General features: G+C 38.3%; 1 pseudogene; it reads right to left on the reverse strand.

Annotated features, from left to right (window-relative positions):
- Window positions 1-4223: 4223 nt before the first annotated feature.
- On the reverse strand, window positions 4224-4431 carry LOC145266782 (U2 spliceosomal RNA; annotated as a pseudogene).
- Between the last annotated feature and the right edge of the window lie 1114 nt (window positions 4432-5545).

Raw genomic sequence — 5545 nt, forward strand, 5'->3', positions numbered from 1 at the left:
GCTCTTTTCGGGTACATTGCGTTGGGGTGGTCTCAAAATAGCAGACACTTAATCTATTTCATTAGGAAATGAGCGACTTCAGTGGTGTTCTTCAGATGCTGCACTTCTATTTCTTGTTCTCTTTCGGTGGAGGAGAAATGCTTCACGACTGAGCCAATTTTTATTTTTCTACCTTTTCTCCACGTTAAAAAACGACCCTGGTGTCTAACTCTGTCCCGTGGGGAGGCATAGTAAATAGGTACAATAACCTACAGAAAATTTAAAATATAGTTCCTATTTACAATGACCTTCCACGGAACAGACTCATTTTTTTACGTGGAAGAAAGGAATAAAAATAAAAGTTGCCTCAGTCGTGAAGGATTGCTCATCCACTAAGGAAAAACAGGAAGTTCTAGTGCTTTATAATCTATATTCAATCCCGAACAATTTCAGGTCTCCCAGCTAGCATATGGGACACATATATATGTGTCTGTGTGCGCGCGCGTGTGTTTACTTGTTTCTTTAACCAATACTAAATTACACCGTTATTACAATGACTGTGCGTTGATTCTATTTTGAGCAACTTCCCTTCCTCTCTCGTTTTTTTTTCAAACCTCTCTGTTACTGGGCGTGCACACACACAGTGCAGTTGCATTTGACAGTGTGTAAGTTTAGCGTAAGCATTGGGAATGGAATTAATTCATCTGCATTCGGCTGCTCCATGGAGATCTTATCAACCATTAGCAATTTATGACTACCAATTTAACAACCGTATAGTGCTGGGAGGTTCGATAAAGATCTATAGTGATGTAAAGCGGTTAATATTATTATGCACACACACAGACACACACACACACACACACACACACATATATATATATATATATATATATATATATATATATATATATATATATATATATACTAGCAAAAGTACACGTCGTTGACTGGGTTCAAAAAGAGCCTACAAAAAATGGACTCTGATTTATGAAAGTATGATAGGTTATGAAAAGGAAGGGTTGTAAAGAGATTGCTTCGAATTTGGAGGTATCAAAATCAAAGCAAAATATGATGAAAATAAAATACAATAGATAAACCCCATAATTTATTATACCATACCTGTTCAGACTGAAACACTTATCACAGTATTCTCTGGATCTATATTAAAAAAACCTTGTTAAACTTTGTGAGATATTTACATTCTATGGAGGTCAGGTGCGAACGAACACCCCATAATTTTATTATACTATATTTCTACAAACTGAAACATAATTATCAAAGTATACTTACGCAGACAGATATGAAAAGTCTTTATTAAAGTGTGTGCCTATTTCCATTCTATCGAAGCTATCTCTTTACAATCCGTTAGGTCGTTCGGCGTTGTTCGTTCGTATAATGCGGCTAAATATAATAGTTTTATTCGTGCAGATTTCGCATTTATAATTATAGAGACAACTTTAATACTATATATATATATATATATATATATATATATATATATTATTAATATAGTAGTGATATTAAAAGTTTAGAAACATTTAAACATCAACTGTGTGCAATCAAAGACAATCGCGTCAAATATATTTCATTTTCAAGCGGTATTGACTATCACCGGAACTACGTACACATTGATATTAAAACTTAATTAAATAACACAGTTTAACATAAGAATCTCTATTCGACCATGCGTAAAGGAGGACTTCAAGCCGACTTAATCCTTCAAATGTTAATTATTCAAGTTTAGCTCATTGGCAACTATTTTTACCTGCTAAAATACAAATCGATATTTTCCAATGGTCTGAATCATTTATCTGTCAAATTCACGTCTTTGGCCCAAGACTTGACAGAGTATATCGGTAGACACAGTTCCCTCCCCAACCGACAAAGTGCACTTATATATATATATATATATATATATATATATATATATATATGAGAGAGAGAGAGAGAGAGAGAGAGAGAGAGAGAGAGTGAGTGTTTACCTTGGCAGTATTGTATCAAATGATGGTACTCTGGATGCGGAAATAATCAGAGAATCAGCAAGACATCAGACGCATTTGGAAAGTTACATGATAGAGCGTTGTGATTGGTAAGTTAACTCTGAAAATAAAAAGCCAGTATATCAGACATGTGTATTGCCATCCCTACGCTATGATTCTTAAACATTGACTCTTTGCCGGCCACATGTTTAAAAGCTTTAAAGGATTCATCAAAATCGTCTTAAACACATTCTTGGGTTAAAATATGACAGTTTTACTCCTGATACACCTTCTTGGCCTTCAGGTCAAGATCAAAGTGTAGTATCTGGCCGGCAGATACTGCAAGCTATGACTAGCTATGACTAGCAAAGACCAGATGTGGGGGCAACCCCACATGCCTGACCTTTAACCAGCTCCCATTTCCCACCACTCGGGAGCTGGTCCCCTTTTCCCCTTCCCCCTCCCTTCACTCCTCACATTAAAAATCGGCCTTGTGCCTAATTTGCTCGGTGGGGGAGCAAATAAATACCATCTGTTCCGGCAGATACTGCAAGCAAAGACCATATGTGGGGGCAACCCCACATATAAGACCTTGGTCAATGTAGGGGCAACCCTTCATACCAATTGTCACTATCCAGCTCCCCTACTCCCCGGGGAGTTGGTCCCCATTTCCCCCTCACTCCTCACATTAAAAATTGGCCTTGTGCCTAATTTTCTCGGTGGGGGAGCAAATAAATACCATCTGTTCTTCAGATGCTGCACTTCCATTTCTTGTTCTCTTTCGGTGGAGGAGAAATCCTGCACGACTGAGACAATTTTTATTTTTGTACCTTTTCTCCACGTTAAAAAACGACCCAGGTGTCTAACTCTGTCCCGTGGGGCGGCATTGTAAATAGGTACATGTGTATTGAATAGGGCAAAACCGCCAGCATTCCTACCACCGTTATAAAGAATCAGTTGCGTTGGGGGGGGTCATATTGCCTTGCTTTATTACTATTGACTCCCAAAACATTTGCTCGTTCTCGTTAAAAGAGCTCGGCACATACACAAAGAAACGTTTTCGGGATAAAACTAAGGAGTGTTTGGTGAGTTTTCATTCCCTGATTACAGTGTGGACGCCCTAGAGTCAGATCGCAAGCAATGAAGGGTGCTGATATACAGCGCACAGAACTATTTGAGGCAGCCAAGATAGACTGGTGCAGAAGCTTAAGAGAGTAGGCAAAAAGGACAAAAAAATCCTTGCTACTCAATCATGGAGACATATACATCTGTGAGGTGTGTGACCGCACTCTGTTGTCCAGGGCAAGTCTTGTTATTCACGTGAAAGTGCACAATGATAAAAGTCCCGTTGCTGCTGGTGTCATTCAAACCAACGACCGCCATCGATGTCATGTCTGCTTGAGGGTATGCAAGTTGATGGCAGGACTAAAAATGCTCTTCAGGCACATACACGCTCAGTGACTGGGAGAGTGGCACTCGTCTGACAAGAGTTCACCATGTTCATAAAAAGGTTACCCAGAAGTGCACAGTCATAAAAATATCAATTCTAAATAGTGCTAATTTCGAATTTATAGCTATAGACCCAATGATTTTATTAGTTATTTTATTGCGCACAATAAATAGTAGTATCCACTGGGCGTGGCTTGGTCGAGTAATGCATTTAAAGCTGATTTTTTATTTGTGTAAATTTCGTATTTAATATTATAGAGCCAATTCTATGCACCTAATATATAGTAAGTGTTTCCAAAGTAAAAACAAAAAAAAAACTTGAAAGTCATCAGTAGTAATCGAAACTAAAACATATAACTCTACAGCATTTTTGGTTACTTTATGATCTACGTCTATATGCATACAAAACCATTATAAATTTACATAATAAATTGTGCTAAAATATGTGTGCGAACGCGGAGAAAATACACATTTCATTGATTTACGCATGCCAAATTGTTATTTCTCGATTTTGACAGTTAAACTAGAAGTTTACCGGTTAGAAACCAAATCGAATAATTTCAATAATAATAATCACAAATGGTGATCTAAAAGAAAACAAGACCGATAGCCATTAGTCGCGTGCTCTCGTGTAATGAATGAATACTTGAATGTAGGATTAAACTAAAATGCGTGAAATGTAGAATTAAACTAAAATGACCGAAAAATGGGTAAAATGACTTAAATAAATAAAAAAATAAATGACTTAGAATGACTTTAATGAAGTTAAGGATGAATTGAATGCTTTTAAAAATGAACTAAATGCTTAAAAAATAATTGGAATCCTTCAAAAACAACTTGAATGATCTGAAGAATGACTTGAATGGCCTTAAGTCTGACTGGTTGTAAAGTGGTTGATCATTTTACATTAAATTAATACAGAAAAGTGAACCCCCACTTTATGTCACAAAGTTTTAACATAAGAACAGCATGTAGTAAGAACAGATACTACACTTTGATCTTGGCCAAAAGGCAAAGAAAAGGGGCGGGGGAATTTATTTGCTCCCTCACCGAGAAAATTAGGCACAAGGCCAATTTTTCATGTGAGGAGTGTAGGGGGAATGGGACCAACTCCCCGGGGAGTAGGGGAGCTAGATAGTGACAATTGGTATGAAGGGCTGCCCCTAATGTGACCAAGGTCTTATATGTAGAGTTGCCCTTACATATGGTCTTTGCTTGCAGTATCTGCCGGAACAGATACTACACTTTAATCTTGGCGAAAAAGGTAAGAAAAAGGGTATTTACTTGCTCCTCCACCGAGCAATAAGGGCACAAGGCCGATTTTTAATGTGAGGAGTGAAGGGAAAATGGAGTCAAACTCCCCGGGGAGTAGGGGAGCTGGATAGTGACAATCAGTATGAAGGGTTGCCCCTACATTAACCAAGGTCTTATATATGGCGTTTGTATTTATTTGCTCCCCAACGAGCAAATTAGGCACAAGGCCGATTTTTAATGTGAGGAGTGAAGAGGAAATGGGGACACACTCCCCGAGGAGTGGGGAGTTGGATAGTGACAATTGGTATGAAGGGTTGCTCCTACATTGACTAAAGTCTGATATGTGGGGCTGTCCCCACATATGGTCTTTGCTTGCAGTATCTGCCGGAACAGATACTACACTTTGAGATATTAAATCCTTTATTCATGTTAAAAATACATTGAAAATTAACAATGAACAAAAAACTTAGGCACATGGCCAACTCAAAAGAGGGGATTGTGGGGGTCGTTGGTCATCCTTGTCACTCCAGAACTAAACAAAATCAAAAGTTTCTCCCAGCTAGTATCTTCTTTCACCATAATACCGCATTAACCCTTTAATACTGGGGGGCGTCCTACTTAACTCCCAATTTTTAAAACAAACAATAAAAATGGTACAATAATTCATTTGTGTGTAGGGCGGGGGGGGGGGAGAAAAAAGCTGATTAGTAGGACCCTCCCAACCACGTCTAGTTGATAGACTCCCCGTTCAACTAGGTTTATAAAAGGAACTTCGCTTCTCCGGGTCAGTCTTAAAGTAGGGATGCCCTCTAGATTGGGGTGAATGGAGAAAAGAAAATATTGTGGGTAATGAATGGGGGTTAGTTTGTATTTCTTTCTCTCCG

Source organism: Euprymna scolopes, chromosome 41, assembly GCF_053919585.1.
Source record: "Euprymna scolopes isolate OS-2025 chromosome 41, ASM5391958v1, whole genome shotgun sequence".
NCBI lineage: Eukaryota > Metazoa > Mollusca > Cephalopoda > Sepiida > Sepiolidae > Euprymna > Euprymna scolopes.